The following is a 19,586-nucleotide window of genomic DNA, read 5'->3' as shown; positions in this document are numbered from 1 at the left end:
ACACCTCGCAGGCCCGCCCCTTTCCACCCGCGCGCCTCACTCCGCCCCGCCCTCCCTGCGCCATCGGCTCGCCACGTGATTTGCTTTCGTCATCCGAACGAGAAATAAAGCACAACTGTAATTATTATGACTGGAAGAGGAGAAGGACTGACCGGTGCTTACGTCATCACCGCACAAACTCGACAAAGACGCTGCAGCTGTAATATGCAAACAGCCAATGGGAGGAGACAGAGGCAGCTCATTTGCATGGTGCGTCATTGCCCTCAGCAGTCAGCAAAGCCCGGCTATTAATATCACTGCATGAATATGAAACAGCAGATCATGAAGCCTAATGGAGTTTCATGCCACTGTAATATTGTACTGCTGTACTGCCTCAGGAGGTGTGGCCAGGCCAGGTCTCCTGAAGAGGGACACTTTGTTGTCGTTCATCTGTTAATGGTGTGTGTGTGTGTGTGTGTGTGTGTGTGTGTGTGTGTGTGTGTGTGTGTGTGTGTGTGTGTGTGTGTGTGTGTGTGTTGGGGGTCACTGTGAGGGCGAGGACCAGGAGTCCAGTGCTGTGTATGGGCCTTTCTGCTGGGGTTTTATAAAGAGCGCTTCTTACGATGTAATCAGGGCCTCTTCACTGTGTCCTACTCTACTGTACACTGCATTATTATTCATGTTAGTTTGAATAATTATTATCTGATATATGTGGACAAAATGACAATTTACATCATTATCGCGCTGAACTATGTCAAGACACAATACAGCCTGCTCTCATTGTTATCACTTGTAGACACTGACCAGCTGCCAGTTTCATCATAAAGAGAGCAAAATGAGTCCATATTCCACAAATTCATACTTGAGCATGGTCAAAATGTTTTAATGTGTTTGTTATTTAAAATTGATTAAATAATGGAAATAGTGGAGAAAGAAAACATCTAAAGTGGCGTAGTTGGTGCAAAAAATCGAATTATTCTCTAAAAACATCGGTCTATTAATCACAAGACTAAACAACTCCGGCTTAGTAACCTAACATTTACACGGTTAAATTGATATCATTTCAATGATCATTTGGAATGTGTCATGATTGGCCCCTCCCAGTCCTCCATGTGCTTTAGTTTACTTCTGGTCTTGTCCATGTGCTTACTTGTCTTGATTCTTCCCTGTTCTGCCCCCTTGTTTCCAGACCCTGCCCTTGATTATTCTCACCTGTGTCTTGTTAACAATCTTGTTAACCACCTGTGTCTTGTTAACCTGTTCCTGTATTTAAGCCCTGTGCTTTCCCCTGTTAGTTTGCTGGTCTATTTATTGTCTGCTGTCATATCTTCTGGCCTCCGTTATTTTTCCTTTCTCTGTTTTTGTGTTTAGTCTGTGTTCCTTTTTGTTATGTCTGTCCCTCCATTTCTCTGTGTTGGCTTTTTGACCCTGGACTGTTTAGACCCCAATTATGGATTTGCCCCTAATAAATCTCGCTTCTTTCAGCATATGCATCTGCCTCATCATCGCTCCCCGGCATTACAGAATGTATGGCAATAATCACATCATAATAAGATACACAAACTTCACACACCTGTAATAAGACATGGGCACATCGGTGTCCTGATCAAAAAAAAAGTTTATTTCCTGTTTAACTTTGTTTAATCATGCTCAGTCAATATTATTCATGCAGTAATCTTTAATGAGTTTTCATTGAGTAGACATGTACACAAAAGTGGACCAACATATTTGGATCGGATGTCACAATTCCTTTTGTCAAACCTATGATTTTTTCCAGTGGTGTAATGTATATATCAGGTCATCTGTTAAAGTTACAAAATCTCTGAAATTATGAAATGTAGTTATAAATAATTGTTTTTTCCCCTTTTGAATGTGATCAAAAGTTGTAAACGTAGTCTCAGAGTAGCCTAGTGCAGTGTAATTCAATTCAATTCAATTACAGTCCAGTAGGTTGAATGCACACAGACAGTGTTCATTCTCACATTTAGTTGCCACATGGCAACAAATTTATTTTACAATTTCACCAAAAAAAACTGTCACATTGACACTGGTTTTAATGATGACATTTATGTTAAATTACACCAGATATTATTTACATTTTTTGCTGAAGGAACTTTGCCTAAATATTGAATAATTGGTCACTTTTAGGAGCCCTCAGGTCATGACCTTTTCAGGGTCAGTGTCACAGTGAGCACAAACAGGATTTAAAGTTTTTGTCCTTTCAAAGAAAAAGACTGATTAAAAATTAAAACATAAATTGTATATTAAGGCCTTTTAGGAAAATGAAGATAAAGAAAATGTTGCCATATGGGCTGTAGTGTTTAAAATAGTACTGCACAGTGTATCATTCAGACTGTAATGTTTGAAATATTGAACTTTACAGTGTGTTTATATATATATAGTCACACGAGTCAAAATCTTATATCTTCATCACATTTTGCAGTGTTTTCTAATGACCCTAATTTCTGTATCTTCTATGGAGTCCATGTCTGTGAAATAGTTAACTGCACAGTGGATCATTCGGGCTGTAATGTTTAAAATAGTGAACTGTGCAGTGCATGGGTCAGACTGTAAGGTTTGGGTCACGGTTGGCTGCTCCCACTACTCCATGTGCTTTTTCTGTTTACTTTTTGAATTTCTTTTTTGTCTAGTCCGGCCCCTTTTTTCGTGACCCCGCCCCTGATTATTTCCACCTGTCCCTCATCATCCCTGTTGTATTTAAGCCCTGTGTTTGCCCCTTGTCTTGGCTGATCTTTGTTGTTTGATGTTTTGGATGTTTTGTTTGTTCGTTTCGAAGTGTTTTGTTAAGTATTACTATTTCTGTGTTCCTTGTCATGTGTGTCCCTTCTGCTCTTCTTGTTGGCTACCTGAACCTGGACTGTCATGACCAGGACCCTGGATTTGCTCAAAACAAAACTTGTTTATCTCAACGTATGCGTCCTCCTCCTCACTCCCCAGCATTACAGTTAAAAATAGTGAACAGTACAGTGGATCAGCTGGGCTGTAATATTAAAATAGTGAACTGTGCAGTGTATAATGTCGCATACACTTTGTGTTTTAGTGCTTTACATTTGTAAATTGGCGCCACCTATGGGCAGTATTCTATATGTAACTTAAGTAATGTGACTTGGACTTGGTTGATGATGTCATCAGTATGAGTCTGGTTCATGCAGTTATCAATGGAAGCATGGCTATCTTTCCTCTGTTTCATCTTTAAACATTGTCTACATTTTGGCTTTAGATGGCTTTAGATGGCGTTGTCGGTATGTGATCAGTTTCTTCTACTGTATATTTCTCTCTGTTGATAAGCATTTGTGAAGTTTGTGTAGATATAAAAGTGGATTTAGTAGGTTGATTATTGATGTCATCATTAGTCATACTGTTGTACCCCACCATGTTTCCAGACTTAAAATGTGACAGAGAATTATGTTGATTTTCTTTCTCAGTTTTACCCTACTCCAAGTGCCTTCAGTGACGGAAATATACTGGAATCTCGTTGGTGTGGCTATTGAAGAGGAGTTTACCTGCCTGTCAAGCTAAGCAAGGTGCTTCAGTTGAGGAAAGGACAGTAAAATAACACCTTCTGGCTGGCCTACCTACAGATGTTTAGAGTGAAACCTCACCGTGAGGAGTTTGTGATTCTACACTTAAAGCTAACATCTGCAAACAAGTGCAATGTCAAAGTCAGGCTCTAAGTCTGGATCAGGGAAGATTAGATCTAGCGCATCATGTTCCTCTAGACAGACTCACAGCTCATCAGCAACTATAGCTGCTGCTCTTGCTCGTGCCAAAGCTCAAGCAGCCAAAGCTGAAGCAAATATGCTGAAAGAGAGAACCAGCTTAAAGTACAGCAAGTGCAAATGGAAGCTTCTATGACAGTAGATAAGGCATGTTTAGAGGTATCACTTGATATATTATACTTGAGAAAAAAGCAGCAGCTGCATTAGCAAAAGCAAAAGCCTTAGAAGCTGCAGCAGAGCAAGAAAATGAGAATGTCTTCAGCAAAGTAGAACTATTGTCTGATGATCGAAAAGAGCGTATGAAGGAATATGTACAGGGACATAATATATACGGGAGTAGCATGATCATTCCTGTGCTTGAGGGTCCTTTCTTTGATAGTGTTCATCTTGCTGGCTCAGTGCCCCAGTACAAACCCACTATTACCATTCAGCACCAAACTGATGAACAAGGTAATGAGTGTGAAGAAGGTAGCAGTCTTCAGCAGGATTCAAAACCTCTCACAAGAATACTAGGCCCAGATGTCAAGAAGACCTTTCCAAGTATGTGTCAACAGATAAATGAAAATATCTCTCTCCAGGTGAGAAATGAGATTGTCCATTATCCAAATTACCACAAACAACATTCCAAACAACGCAGAGTCCCTTTGGTGTCTACAGCAATGGTAGCACTCACAGACAGGTGCTTAGTGATCCACACATTTATTACAACACTGCTCAGGGGTATACAGAGTCACACCAACTTCACTCAGGGGAGAGTCAAATCATGTCAGACTTTGTGAGATTCATTGCTAGACGTGAGCTTGTTTCTACTGGGCTTATGCAGTTCAACGTCCAAAGAATTATAGAGCATCATTCATAAATGCTATCAGAGATCTTAACCTCTCAGCTAGTGAGGAGATGGATTTGCTTGTGAAATGGCTAGGTAGTGAGTCAGCAGATCACGCAAAAAGGATAAGAGCTGTGCATATAAATAATCCCTAAAAAGGACTCAAAGTTATATGGCATAGACTCAATCAATGTTATGGTTCAGCAGATGTTATAGAGAGCTCCTTGTTTAAGAGGTTAGAGAATGCTCCAAAGATCTCAAACAAGGGTTACCATAGGGAGCTTGGAGACCTTCTCCTGGAACTTCAAGCAACAAAGGCTTGGTGGCGATCTGCTCGGTCTTACTTACCTTGACACACCCCATGGTATCAACCCAGTGGTGCAGAAGTTGCCATTGTATCTGCAGGAAAAATGGTTTACACTTGGTTCCAAGTATAAAGAGGAGCATAAAGTGTCTTATCCTCCATTCAGTTATCCTGGTGGAATTTGTGTCATCAAGCAAAAATGCGCAATGACCCAAGCTTTAGTCTTCTGACAGTCCAAGAAGAACTATTGGGACAGAACAAAAGGGCATTCAAACAAGATCATAGAAGGAGTGTTGCTGTTCACAAGACAGAAATGCCTTCTAATAGTTCCCCTGCTGAATCAATATCCAAGAGGAAAGTAGAGCAAAGCACTGCCTCCTGCATAACAAACCTTACCCTTTGCCTAAATGCCATGGGTACAGGGAGAAACCTATTGAAGAAAGAAAGGCATTTCTAAAGCTACAAGGAATTTGATACAAGTGCTGCAGATCCTTAGTGCACATGGTAAAGAACTGTGACAATGATGTCAAGTGTGTAGAATGTGGAAGTGACACTCATGTTTTGGTGCTTCATGCAGGACCTGCTCCATGGTCCTCCAAGTCAGAATTTCCAGAGCACGGTGGGAAGGAAACTGACAGCCCTGTAGAAAGTGCTGTGTCTTCAGCTTGTACCAAGATATGTGGTAAGGGCATCTCGGGACGCTCATGCTCAAAAATCTGCCTTGTCAAAGTGTATCCAGTGGGCCATCCAGGAAGGGCAGTACAACTATATGCTGTATTAGATGACCAGAGTAATCTAAGATCTAAGAGTTTTTTGACCTTTTCAACATCACAGGCTCCAGCTCTCTTTACTCCATAGAATCAATTGATGGTAGCATCACTCTCCCTTTGCCAACATTGATCAAATGTGAGATTCCTCACAATCGTCTATAGATTCTGCTATCTTGTAAAATATTGCAACAGCCAGTTCCAGTTACAAAAACATACCATGCTGAAGACTATGATGTGTTTAAGAGAACAAAGGATGATGACAAAATAGGTCCTTCATTTGAGGACATGCAGTTCCTAGATATTATGAATCAGGGAGTCTACAAGGACAGAGATAACAGCTGGGTGGCTCCATTACCATTTAGAGTGCCTTGACTTTGTCTCCCCAACAACCATTCCCAAGCAGTAGAATGCCTGAACTCAGTTCAAAGAACCTTCCAAAGGAAGCTGGAAAAGAAGTTCCAGTTCTTTGAATTCATTAAGAAAATCTTCCAGAGTGGCCATACAAAAGCAGCCTCTCCATTAAAACCAGGGGAGCAATGCTGGTACTTACCTTGTTTTGGAGTGTACCATCCTAAGAAAACATCTTGGATCAGAGTTGTTTTTGACTCAAGTGCTCAACACATGGGCATGTCATTGAACCAAATCCTCCTAACTGGACCAGATCTTAATAACAACCTCATTGCCATCCTCCTTCGGTTCCGAAGTGATGCCATCACCTTTACTGTGGACATACAGCAAATGTTCCACTGTTTCATGGTTTGGCCTAAAGATAGAAACTTTCTGAGATTCCTCTGGTTCCAAGATAACAACCCAGAGGAAAAAGTGGTGGAGTATTGCATGAAGGTACACGTTTTTGGAAGCAGTCCATCCCCAGCGGTAGCTATTTACTGCCTCAGAAGAGCAGCTCAGGAAGGGCAGAAGGAGTTCGGTGAGGATGTCAGACAGTTTGTTGAGTGAGACTTTTATGTGGATGATGGGTTAAAATCTTTGCCTACAGCAGATGCAGCAATTGACTTGCTTAGGAGAACACAGGAATCACTGGCTTGCTCCATCCTCAGACTACACAAACCTGCCTCAAACAGCAAAGAGGCCATGGATGGCATTCCCACCTGAAGATCGTGCCAGTGACCTGAAAGTCCTTGATCTAGGATCAGAAAGGGTCAAGATGGCAGCACGCATAGACACAGCAGCTTACAGCTCTCCAATCTTGGAGCACGTTAAGCGTGCAACTAGGGGTGGAAACACACTGGACAAAGTCTATATTAACATCAGAAAAGGCTAGAAGACAAATCCCTTACCACACCTGGGCCTGACGGATCATATATCCATGCTGTTAGTTCATGCATACACACCCTGCAGGAAGAGAATTCCACCAGCCATAAGGATTATAAGAACATGGCCAGAGGGGGCATTGTATCATCTGCAGGACTGTTTTGAGAGTACAGATTGGAGTGTTTTTGAACACCAGGATCTGGAGGTATACACCACAACTGTGCTCTCCTACATCAACTTCTGCATTAAAAATGTGACCGTGGACAAACCACTACAGGTATATTCCAACCAGAAACCCTGGATGACTAAAGAAGTTCATATCCTGCTGAGGCAATGTGACATCTCTTTCAGGTCTGGTGATGGTGCACAGTATGGTGCTGCCAGAGCTGACATGAAGAGAGGGATCAGGAAAGCCAAGATGTACAAAACAAAGATGGAAAATCATTTCAGGACCAACAATACGAGACAAGTGTGGCAGGGTCTGAAGTTTGTCTGAAGTCAGCTATAATTGTACCAGTACCTAAAAAGACCAGTATCAGCAGCCTCAATGATTATCAACCAGTCGCTCTGACACTGATCATCATTAAGTTTTATGAGAGACTAAACGTCACATCGTCTCCTGTCTCCCACCCACACTTGACCCGTTTCAGTTTGCATACAGAGCTAACAGATCAACAGATGATGCCATAGCAACAGCACTCCACACCACCATCTCCCACCTGAAAGTGCAGGGGTGCAATGCCAGGCTGCACTTTGTTGGCTTTAGCTCTGCTTTCAATACCATACTCCCGGAAAGACTGACAGTTAAGTTATTGGACATTGGACTTTGGACATCTGCTGATGGATTAGAGACTTCCTCTCAGATCACATACACAGAGTTAGAGTTGGTCCAGATCTCTCCACAGCCCTCAACACCAGATCTCCACAGGACTGCGTGCTGAGTCCACTACTCTATACCCTGTACACGTATGACTGTGTTAGTAACCATCCAGACAAGTTAAGTTCGCAGATGACAACACCCTATTTGGACTTATATCTGATGATGACGAAACAGCATACCAGGAGGAGGTCCAAATGCTGGTGGGTTGGTGTTCAGACAACAACTTAGTCTTCAACACCTCCAACTAAAGAACTTATTGTAGACTTCAGGAGGAGGAAGTCCGATTTGCAGACAGTCTGTGGAGAGGGTATTGAGTTTCAAGTTCCTGGGGGTGTATATGGATGCAGACCTCCAACGGAGTTCCAGCACCTCAGCGGTTATGAAAAGGGCACAGCAACGTCTCCACTTCCTAAGGATCCTCCGGAGGCTCAATCTTAAGAAGGAACTGCTGACTGTTTTCTACCACTGCTCTGTGGAGAGTGTGCTGACTTACTGTATTTCTGTGTGGTTCTCCAGTTGCACCATGGCACACAAAAAGGACTTACAAAGGGTCATCAACACCGCCCAAAAAAATCATTGGACATCCCCTACCATCCCTTAAGGTACTCTACAGCAACCGCTGTCTCAGAAGGGCAGACAGGATTAAAAAAGACAGTTCATACCCAGGGTACCGAATGTTTGAACTGATGCCATCTGGCAGATGTTACAGACAAATGAAAACAAGGACAAACGGACTAAAAGACAGTTTTTACAACAGGGCCATAGCTCTGTTAAATACAAACATGTGATTGATCTGTTTAAATACAAACGTGTGATTGACTGGGTTTTGGTGCAATTCCACACTAGGACAATGTCATACTATGCAAATTAACAGTTCATTTCAAATGGACCAGTGCAATTTAAAACTGAAAATTCAATAACTTTCATGGGTCATGTGCAAGGACGGATTAAGGATAGTCTGGGCCCCTGGGCAAAGAGTTGCACAGCCCCCCCCCGTCACTAACTAACCCTAACTCAAGAGTCTATTTTATATAAGTTTCTTTCTACTCTTCTTTCTTGCAAAGTCATCCACTAATTCATCAAAATTAAGCTGTCTGACCAAATCTGATTCAATGGCCAGAAGTGACAGTGAGTTCAGGCGGTTTTGGCGCATCCTAATCCTGAGTTCATTCTTAATACGAGCCAGTTTGGAGAATGAACGCTCCCCTATATCCTGAAGGATATGCTGCAGCGAGTGAGTTAGCCTTTAAAGTGAGCTCACTGTTGGACAGAAGTATGCCATGAAGGCCATCTCCAACGTGTCCAATTTGTCACAGACTGCAGAGGCTTCACTTCGAGTTACACATTTCTCCTCCATATCTTTAGACATATCATTCAATGCCTCTCTCAGTTGTGCATAATATTTCCAAAGAGCCTTAGTTGACTCAGTTTGTGCGCTCCATCGAGTACCTGACAGTGATTTCAGTGTGAGTTTGATATCAGTATCATGGAAAACCTTTCCCCACCTGTGTGTAGATGATGCACAAAATGTGTACATTGCCTGTACAAAGTCAAAAAAACGTCCAGCTTCTGGGCTACAGTCAACAGCATTGACACCAACTAAATTCAGTGAATGTGCTGCACAGGGGACATAACAAATCAAAGGGTTTCTTTGTTTAAGATGAGCTTGGACTCCATTGTACTTTCCCGACATGTTACTTGCATTATCATATGACTGGCCCCTACAGTTGGATAAGTCTAGGCCCAGATTCTCCACCATAGCAACGACACACTCTGCCAAACTGTCCCCACTATGGTTTTCAATAGGCTCAAAAGCTAGAAAACGCTCAACTACATGTCCGTCATTATTAACAAACCTGAAAATAAAAGTAAGTTGGTCCACACGAGCAAGGTCTGGAGTGGAGTCAACTATAACAGAGAAGTAATTTGATTCTTTGATCTCATTAACAATTGCCTGCTTTGTTCTGTGTCCCATCAAATGGATAAATTCTTCACACACTGTTGATGATAAGTAGGACACAGAACCTTTTCCCTAACCTCCAAACCTTTGGAGGTGCTCAGCTAGGAATGGGTCAAATTTGGCTAAGAGTTCTATGATGCCCAAAAAATTACCATTGTGGGCTGATCCTAATAGCTCATCATCTCCCCTGAAAGCAAGTCCCCTCTCCCCCAAAAACTGGATGACTGTAACAACTCTTTTCAAAACTTCCCGCCAGTATTGTCTTTCTGCATCAATTTGTTTGACAATATAAGAATCAATTGTTGCTGTGCCTCTGGAGCGATTATATAATGCTAGCATGCAAGCCCTATGCTCCACACTCCCCTCATGCTCACCAATCCGTTCTGAATGTTTCCAGTCAGAAAATCCATGAACAAAAGTATTGTGCTTACTGGAAAACAGTTTGCAAGCAAAACAATACACACAGCCAGTTGAAGGAGAGTAAAGTAGCCACTGCCTAGTCACAGTTTGCCCGTTGGGTAGAGAGCAACTGAGTAGAGCATTTGTAAAGCTCCTACTGGTACCCCCAATGCCTCTATCCCTGACTGAGGCTGGGTACTTAGCACTTCTGTTTTGAAATGCAGTTTCTCCTCTACTAACAAGAATCGACTTGGCTTGGTCGGTAATGGTACTGGGCCATAAAGCAGGGTCGTTGACCGTTTCACACCAGGAGTTGGGGTCCTTGCCCTCCTCATTTGAAAAACGACATTCACACGATGCAGCTGGCTGGTCTGATTGTGGGTCTGACACACCTGCAACTTTCCTTTCATGGTCTTTCTGCTGCTGGTCTGTGGTAGCCTGCCAGGGCTGGCATTCCTGCTCTGCACTTGACTGGGTCTGCAAAGGTACATAGTCACTGACAGGTGACACTAAGCCAGTGGTGATCACATCTTCATTGCTAGAACTCTGATCACTGCTAACATTAGCAATACTTGTCTCACTCATATCCAGCGGTTTCTCAAAGAAGTTTGAGATCAAAGGTACGCTTTTCAGGAAATCTGCCTGATTTGCTTCCTTAATCTTTTTTGCTTTTCTTTTTGAGGCACCACTTTTTTGTTTGGGATCCATGTTATTAATGGCAAGTGTTTCTTAAGATGCAAATATAGAAGCTTGTCTTGCAAATTCCTATTCCTATCCAATACTTACTATGTTGTTTCTATGTTGTATGTTCAGGAAAAAAATACAATCAAAAAATTGTAGAACCAGATACAATATGTAATAAAAAAAAGGCTGACCTATAACTATTTAGCTATGAATTGTTGTTATTGTAAATGTATTGTATGTATGTACTATTATAAAGCTTACACTTCTACTATTATCAATAATGTAATATGCAAATAACAATAAGCTTTTAAAAAAGCTGTGAGTTGCTAGTTAGCAACGTTACACTAGCCTTGAAAAAGGCTGTGAACCTTTCAAAGTTTAATATATAATATATAAGCCTTTGAAAAGACTATGAAAAGAATGTAACAGAATATACGCAATATAGTATAGTATAATATAATATAAAAATATTTATATATATATTATAAAATAATATAATGCAGTATAAAGGGCAATGAGCCTTTAAAAAGGCTGTTGGTTGCTGATCTGGTAATAGCAAGGTAAAAGTTGTAGTAAAAGCACAGAGCAAGTTCGCAAGCTGAACTGTCTGAATGTGAGGAGTTTTGATACTGGCAGGGGGTTTTATGTAGATCTTGCATATTCACTTGGAAGTTCTCGCAACACCTGATTGGCTCAGCCCCCGTGGGAATTTAGGGCAATGTAACAATTTTTCACCACTGAGTGAGAGGGTGGGGGAGGGGCAGCCACTATCTACTACAAAAATGCTGTTTTGTGTGTGTGTGTGTGTGTGTGTGAGAGAGAGAGAGAGAGAGAGAGAGAGAGGGGCATGGAGAGGGAGACAGGGGGAAGGTTTTGAGTATATTAAAAATGCTGTGTTAATGATATTAAATCAAGTTTAATTATTGTCAAGACCCCTTCACACTGCCTTGAAACATGTCAAGTCATGTCAAACTGTCATTGAATAGTCATTGAATAACAAGCTGAATAAAATATGTTTTCCAATAAATAATCCTCAAACAAAATATCAGGGTTACATGCATACGCAGCCACAGCTACTACAACAAAACCACTTGCTGTTTCATCATCTTTCACCAAACCAAAATTGTGCTACTCAGTAAAATTAGCTTGCAGTTCTGTTGTATGAAAAGGCACTTTTCCTTTCATGCATTCCTTCAGAACTAGAGTGACCACTGGTCTCTTTACTGTTGTTTATTAAAGGGGAAACATGAAACTAGTCAAATGGCTTGTTGTTTTCACATAAGTGAAATCACACCCTTGGCCAAATTCACTCAATTTAATCGGTGTCAAAGATAGCATTCATCAGACAAGCAATTTTGTCTTAAATTTAAATAATTGCAAAATTGCTAAATTAATTCGTGTCTCTGCGCTTAAGAGAAATTGAACATAATAATTTTGAAACAATACAAATTCAGAAACATTAAGTAAGGGCCTGAATTTGTAGGTCCCTAGAAAGTCAAGGAGCCATGGTAAAAGACTTCTATGGAAGTCAAGGGCCCCATAGCAGGGGCCCTCGTGATCAAGGGCCCTCTAATGGTATGCCCTGCTCTTCTCTAGGGCCCCCTGGTAGGGGCTCTCATAACCAGGGCCCTCTAAAAATATGCCCCCCTCTTTCCTAGGACCCCTAATAGCCAGAAGTCGAAGTCAGAGCAGTGCCACAACGCCTCATCCATTTTCCTAAGGGGCCCAAAAGCATGGCTAGGGCCCAAAAGCATGGCTAGGGGCCCCAAAAGCATGGCTAGGGCCCCCAAGAGGCCCTGGGGTCAAATCCCTAATAGTCAGAGGATCCTTAAAATGGAGGGCCCTCGGAAATAAAAATATATTGTACCATAAATGTTGATAGGCATCGCAAAAAGTTTTCGGCCAGGGCCCCCCCGGGGCCCCCTGACCTCAAGGGCCCCTGGGCGCTGGCCCCACTGGCCCGGTCAGTAATCCAGCCATGGTCATGTGCAATCATTTTTGTTTGTTTTGTTCAGTGTAAATTTGTATAGTGTTCAGATTATTTTATCTTATTTTATTCTCTCTTTCTGCTTTTTCTTTGCACCGAGAGTGGGGCTTTGTACTTCAATTTCATTGTGCAAGTGTACGAGTACAACGTGCAATGACAAAGTTCATTCATTCAGAAAATCTTCCAGTACAGCGCAGCCTCTGCCTTCTGTGGGACTTAAACCCAGACTGCTTCATGTTCTGTGTGCTGGATGAAGAAAGACCATTCACTCCATGTGGAGTGTTGTCGACAGTAAATAGTCTATACGACCCACTTGGATTCGTAGCCCCTGTGACAATCCAGGGAAAGGGTCTTCTCAGAGAAATCACCATAGCCTTCTCAGATTGGTATCCTCCATTGCCCTCTGACAAGGAGCAGCTGTAGTCATACTCTGGTCATACTCGGGTACATTTACAACAAAAAAGGAGGTTTTATGTGTGTTTAAATAATAGAGTTCAGAGGATCGGAAGAAGCAGTGGCGTTATGTGCGCACCAAGCATAACCCTGCAGACATTGCAACATGGCCAATACCCACAGTCTATCTGAAGGATACCATCTGATTCACTGGTCCCAAGTTTCTGTCTCAGGCAGACGAGCCCTCTGCTAAGGAAACATTTACACTTACATTTACAGCATTTAGCAGACGCTCTTATCCAGAGCGACTTACAAGAAGTGCTTTGTCAATCTAGAGAAAGTATATTTGCAAGTTACCAATAGTTTAGAGAAAAGACAGTCCTGAGCTCAGATACTGCTAGAAACAAAATGTCACTGCAGACACCAAGAGAAAAAGAGACAGAGTTGAACGTCGAACTCCATTCAATGCAATACAATAACAATAAGATACAATACAATACAATACAGTACAATACAACACAATACAATACAAAGGAAAGTATTCAAACTCATGGAACCAGCAAAAGGTTCAGAGATACGGCCACAAGTGACAGCATTGTCCACAGTAGTTTCTGTGCACTTGGGATCCCACGACTTTGAGCGCTTCTCAAGCTGGAATTCTCTCACTAGAGCTGTCAGTGTTTTGATCCATATCATTCAGTGTTTCAAGAAAACTCAATGACAACATATAGCAGTGTAAAGGATGGCACCATTGCAGTTCAGCCCTGGCTGTAGATGCACTCACTCAGAGTACAGCTGTTATTATCCACACAATTCAACAGGAAGTCTACAGTGAGGAGCAGGAATGCCTCAGACTCCCCAAGAGTAGCTCACTATGCGCTTCTGAGAGTCGGAGGTTGCCTGAAACAGGCAGATCTTGGACATGATGAGAAAAGGCCTGTTATCTTACCTGGAAGCCATCATGTATCTACCCTCCTAGTGCATCACTTTCATGAGCAGACACATCATCAAGGTCGGCATTTTACAGAGGGTGCTATCCAGTCTGCTGGCTATTGGATAGTTGGAGGAAAGCGTTGTGTAACCAGCCTCATTTTTAAGTGTGTGACATGTCGTAAGCTTAGAGAGAAATGTGAAGTGTAGAAGATGGCAGATCTGCTTCTAGACAGGCTGAGCATGGATTCACCCCTTTACTCATGTGGGCTTAGATTTGTTTGGGCATTGTTCTGTATCTGCATGTAGGACTAGAGGAGGCCATGCTGAAAGTAAGTGGTGGGCTGTGCTTTTTACATGTTTGAGCATCAGGGCCATCCACATTGAGATTGTGGAGTTTGTGGACTCTTCTAGCTTTATAGATGCCTTAAGGAGATTCCTTGCTCTCAGAGGTCCAGTCAAGCACATCCGCTCTGATAGGGGTACCAATTTTATCGGAGCCTGCAAAAGCTTGAGAATTCCTTCCCACTCCCCACTCTTCCCATATGTGAGAAGTCTGGGAAAAAATTGTAGGCATCACACAAAGAATTCTGGATTCCATGTTACAGCAAATGGGGTCTTCCAAGCTCACTCATGAGGTACTCACAACCTTCCTCGCAGAGGTTCCTGCCATTGTCAACAACAGACTATTAGTTCCTGTGTCAACTGACCCTTTAGATCCTTTCATACTCACTTCAGCTACCCTGCTCACCCAGAAAGTGAGCCTTTATCCTCTTCCAGATGGCAACTTCCAGAATTCTGATCTGTACAGGTAGCAGAGTCTCGTAAACACCTTCTGGCACAAGGGATGGAAAACACACCTATCCACTCCACAGTCTCATTGTGGCATTTCAACCAACCTGACTTTCTACCGGGAAGTGTGGATTTGCAGTCTAAAAGAAATGACTGGACCTTAGGGATTGTAACGGATGTGTATCCCAGCAAAGAGGGTAAAGTTCACAAAGTTCAAGTGAAGATCAGTAAACAGTATGGACAAAATACCTATCAATGAGGTGGTCCTACTTGTTCCTCCAAAAGACTAGAATGGACTGGCATAAAGCAGATTTCCAAATGTGGACAGTGGTATCCTCGGGATACCAGGCGGGGAGTGTAACCTCCCATAGACTTTGTGTTTTAGTAATTTACGTTTGTAAATTGGCGCCACCTACTGGCAGTATTCTATATGTAACTTAAGTAATGTGACCTTGGCCTTGGTTCATGATGTCATCAGTATGAGTCTGGTTCATGCAGTTATCAATGGAAGCATGGCTATCTTCCCTCTGTTTCATCTTTAAACATCATCTACATTTTGGCTTTAGATGGCTTTATATGGCGTTGTCGGTATGTGATCAATTTCTTCTACGGTATATTTCTCTCTGTTTATTGATGTTATCATTAGTCATACTGTTGTACTCCACCATGTTTCCAGACTTAAAATGTGACAGAGAATTATGTTGATTTTCTTTCTCAGTTTTACCATACTCCAAGTGCCTTCAGCAAACAGAGATATACTGGGATCACTTATTGGTGTGGTTGTTGGAGAGATGTTTAGCTGCCTGTCAAGCTAAACAAGGCGCTTCCGTTGAGGACACAGTGTATCAGTCAGACTGTAAGGTTTGAAATAGTGAACTGTACAGTGTCAGTCAGACTGTAGTCACGCTTCCTGGTTCTCAGTCAGACACTCATACCATCAAGGACTCAACTTCCCAGAATCCTTCTGTCAGTCACGAGACTCTTCCAGCCAATCACAAACCACCCAGTGGATCACAGTTTCCTGAATACTAATCATTTCCACCTGTTGCCCTTGGGAAGTATTGCCATTGTTCTGTCAGGTCTCAGGTCATACCAAGCCTTTAATTTTTCCTAATTGCTGTTCCGTGTTTCGACCTCACTTTGTTTCCTCCAGGTTTTGATTCTTGCTCCTGTTTTTGGCTTTGTTGTTTGTAGGATTCTTCTATGTTTATGACCCTCGCCTGTTTTTGGATTCCGTTTTCATCTACTCTTATGTATTGTATCTGGCTCTTCTGGTTATTTACCTGGTCTGGTGTTCACCCCGTTTATCTCCTTTCAAATAAACCATTCATTTGTTCATTTGTATCCATGCATGTCTAATCTGCAAACCCAGCATTACAACTGTAGTGGTTAAAACAGTGCACTATACAGTGTATCGGTTGGATTCTAGCATTTGATATGGTGAACAGTACAGTGCATCAGTTGGGCTGTAGTGTTTAAAATAGTGAACTTTATCGTGTGTTAGTCAGACTGCTCTGTTTAAAATAATTAGCTGTACAGTGTATCAGTCAGAGTGTAGCTGAAACCGCGAGCCATACAGTGTGTCAGTTAGACTCTGTTTGACAAAGTGAGCCGTACATTGTATCACTGGGACTGTAGTCTTTCAAATAGTAAACTGTGCAGTCTATTAGGCCGATTGCAGTGTTTAAAATGATTAACTGTACAGTGTATCGGTCAAGCTGGAGTGTTTTAAATAATGAACTGTACACGGTGTCAAGATTCAAGAGTTTTAATGTCATATGCACAACAGAAACAGGCAGTTATACTGTACAATGAAATTCTTACTTTGCTGTTCCTCCATTCACCAAATATAATCTTAATATAATCTTAGAATAAAAAATAGAAAAAATGAGAAAATATAAGTAACACTTAAAACTAAAAAAAATATAGTGAAATAATAATAAGAGTAATAAAAAGTACAGTTATATGTGCAAAGTTGAAAGAAAATGAAAGTTACATGTGCATATGTGCAAGCAGCGGTTCATAAAGTGCATGTTGCAAGTAACAGATGTAAACAGTAGTGAGTGAGGTGTTCACCAGCCTGATGGCCTGTGAATAGCAACTGTTGATCAGTCTTGTAGTCCTGGACTTCACACTCCTGTAACGTCTGCCTGAAGGTAGGAGTGTGAAGAGTCTGTGCTGGGGGTGTGTACTGTCCCTGATGATGTTGTGGGCCCTCCTGCTGACCCTGGTGTGATAAATGTCTTGTAGTGCGGGGAAGGCTGCTCCTGAGATGGACTGTGCAGTTTTGATCACACGCTGGAGAGCCTTTCTGTCCTGAGCAGTACAGTTTCCATACCAGACTGTGATGGAGCTGGTAAGAACACTCTCGATCATGTTCCTGTAGAAGGTGCTGAGAATTTTGGCTGGCATGCCAAATTTCCTAGGCCTTCTCAGAAAGTGATGAGGTGTGTGCTGTGAGACCAGGTGAGATCCTCACTGATGTGGAGGCTGAGGAATTTGAAGGTTTTCACCCTCTCCACCTCTGTCTCACCAACATACAGGGGTGTGTGTAGCTCCCGCTTCCTCTTTGGATCAACAATCATTTCCTTGGTCTTGTCTCCATTCAAGGAAAGATTGTTCTTATGACATCAGGCCACCAGCTCAGCCACCTCCTTCCTGTACGCCGTCTCGTCCCCACCAGTGATCAGTCCGACGACTGTAGTATCACCAGCAAACTTGATGCTGGTGTTTTTTTGTCTGAGGCCACGCAGTCATAAGTGAAGAGCATGTACAGAAGAGGGCTCAGTACACAGCCCTGAGGGACCCCTGTGGTCACTGTTCTTGTGCTGGATGTGCGGCTGCCGACTCTGACTGACTGGGGTCTGTCAGTTAGAAAGTTCAGCTCCCAGTTACAGAGGGCGGGTGTCAGTCAGAGGGTGAGGAGGTTTTCTGAGAGTTTGTGTGGGATGACTGAGTTAAATCCTGAGCTGTAGTCGATGAAGAGCATTCTGACATACGTCTCCTTTCCCTCCAGGTGTGTGAGGCTGTGTGAAGGGCTGTGTACACTGCGTCGTCTGTGGACCAGTTCCATCGGTATGCAAACTGGAGAGGACCTATAGTGTTCGGAATGGTCTCCTGGATATGAGCCATGACTATTCTCTCAAACACTTCATCACGATTGGGGTGAGTGCAACAGGGCAATTTAGGCAGGTTACAACACTTTTCTTTGGGAGGGGCACAATAGTGGTGGTGGTCTTGAAGCAGGATGGCGCAAAAGCTTGCGCAAGGGACACTGCAGTCAAGCTGTAGTGCTTGAAATGGTGAACTGTACAATGTATCATTCAGGCTGTAATGTTTGAAATATTGAACTTTACAGTGTGTTTTTTATATATATATATATGTGTGTGTGTGTGTGTGTGTGTGTGTGTGTGTGTGTGTGTGTGTGTGTGTGTAGTCACACAAATCAAAACCTTATATCTACATTTTTGCAATGTTTTCTAGTTACCCTAATTTCTGTATCTTCTACTGAGTCCATGTCTGTTTTGAAACCAAAAGTCTGATCATAAAAACATGTATATTCTTTTTTTTTTCCATTTTATATCCTCAAAACAATACCAGATTGTTTCATGTAAAACATGCACACACATGGGTGACCAGCAGGGGGCGACAGAGGATCAGATCAGAGAGAAAGGAGAAACAGGAGACAAAATGTTTCACAACAATATGACTCATCCACGTTTCTCCCAGTCCTCAGTAATCTCATTGCGTTTAACACCCAGCAGGACAGATTAGATCACTACTCAACACAATGCTGGATTATCTGGACTGTTATTGATATTAAATCACCTCAAACACACATTGCAGTTTTAAAATCACAGTGAAGCCGCTTTGCAAATACGACTGTATCAAAAATGTTACCATTAGACACAAAGATCTTCCATCTGAAGTATATTTGAAGACCAGAATTCCATAGCTGAAAGCTGTGGGGAAATCCAAAGTTGCAAGACAGTTTTCTCAGTAGCTGTAAAACCCACCACTGAAATGAAGAACCCTGAAAAGCTGAGTCATCATTTAAGACATAAATGTTGCGACAGTGGCTCACTGAGAGCAAGTACTTTAACTAATATATCTGTCATAGAGGTCCATGTATCTGGCAAAGAGGTACATGTGGTGCATTGTACAGCAAAACAGTCCCCCAAAAAACCTTATGGCTATTTTACCTTCATTCACATTACGTGTAAAAGCTAAGAAGACATGCTTATGAATAGTAAATAAAATGGATGTATTTGTTTGCAGACATGACCACCGCAGTAAATAGTCTCTTAATGAGTCAGTGGTGCCGATAGAAACCAGATGTCCACCTCTAAAGTTTATTTGCCAAAAATGAGTAGAATTCCCCTTTACATGAGCTCTTAGTGTTTCAATCCAAGGACAGACCATGTACAGGAAAGCTCTCGTTCCCAGAGTTGTTTGACTGATAACAGCTGTATATGATAGTCTACCAAAGTATTATACATTCACCAGCCACTTTATTAGGTACAACGCTCCAGCGCTGAGAAACAAACACTGGAAACGTCAGTAAATAAACTTTATATTAGTCTTTACTTTAAACTCTCCAAGCTGGGACTGACTTCTTTGGCTCTGACCATATAACATGTTATTAACACTACTTCTAATGCATTATATGA

The 19,586-nt window shown here is 42.1% G+C and overlaps 1 long non-coding RNA gene across 3 annotated transcripts; it reads left to right on the top strand.

Annotated features, from left to right (window-relative positions):
- Positions 1–126: 126 nt before the first annotated feature.
- On the top strand, positions 127–18,184 carry LOC119262052. Of its 3 annotated transcripts, none has more exons than XR_005129381.1 (3): positions 127–249; positions 3,426–3,524; positions 17,933–18,184. It is a non-coding gene; the product is annotated as an uncharacterized LOC119262052 (long non-coding RNA). The 3 variants fall into 3 exon arrangements; XR_005129382.1 differs by lacking the exon at positions 127–249 and adding an exon at positions 3,152–3,242; XR_005129380.1 differs by lacking the exons at positions 127–249; positions 3,426–3,524 and adding exons at positions 15,418–15,504; positions 15,635–16,002.
- The last annotated feature ends 1,402 nt before the right edge of the window (positions 18,185–19,586 follow it).

The sequence above is a fragment of the Pygocentrus nattereri genome, chromosome 22, assembly GCF_015220715.1.
Source record: "Pygocentrus nattereri isolate fPygNat1 chromosome 22, fPygNat1.pri, whole genome shotgun sequence".
Taxonomy (NCBI): domain Eukaryota; kingdom Metazoa; phylum Chordata; class Actinopteri; order Characiformes; family Serrasalmidae; genus Pygocentrus; species Pygocentrus nattereri.
Note: the sequence above shows the minus strand (reverse complement) of the source record. Positions and strands in the feature narration are given on the sequence as shown.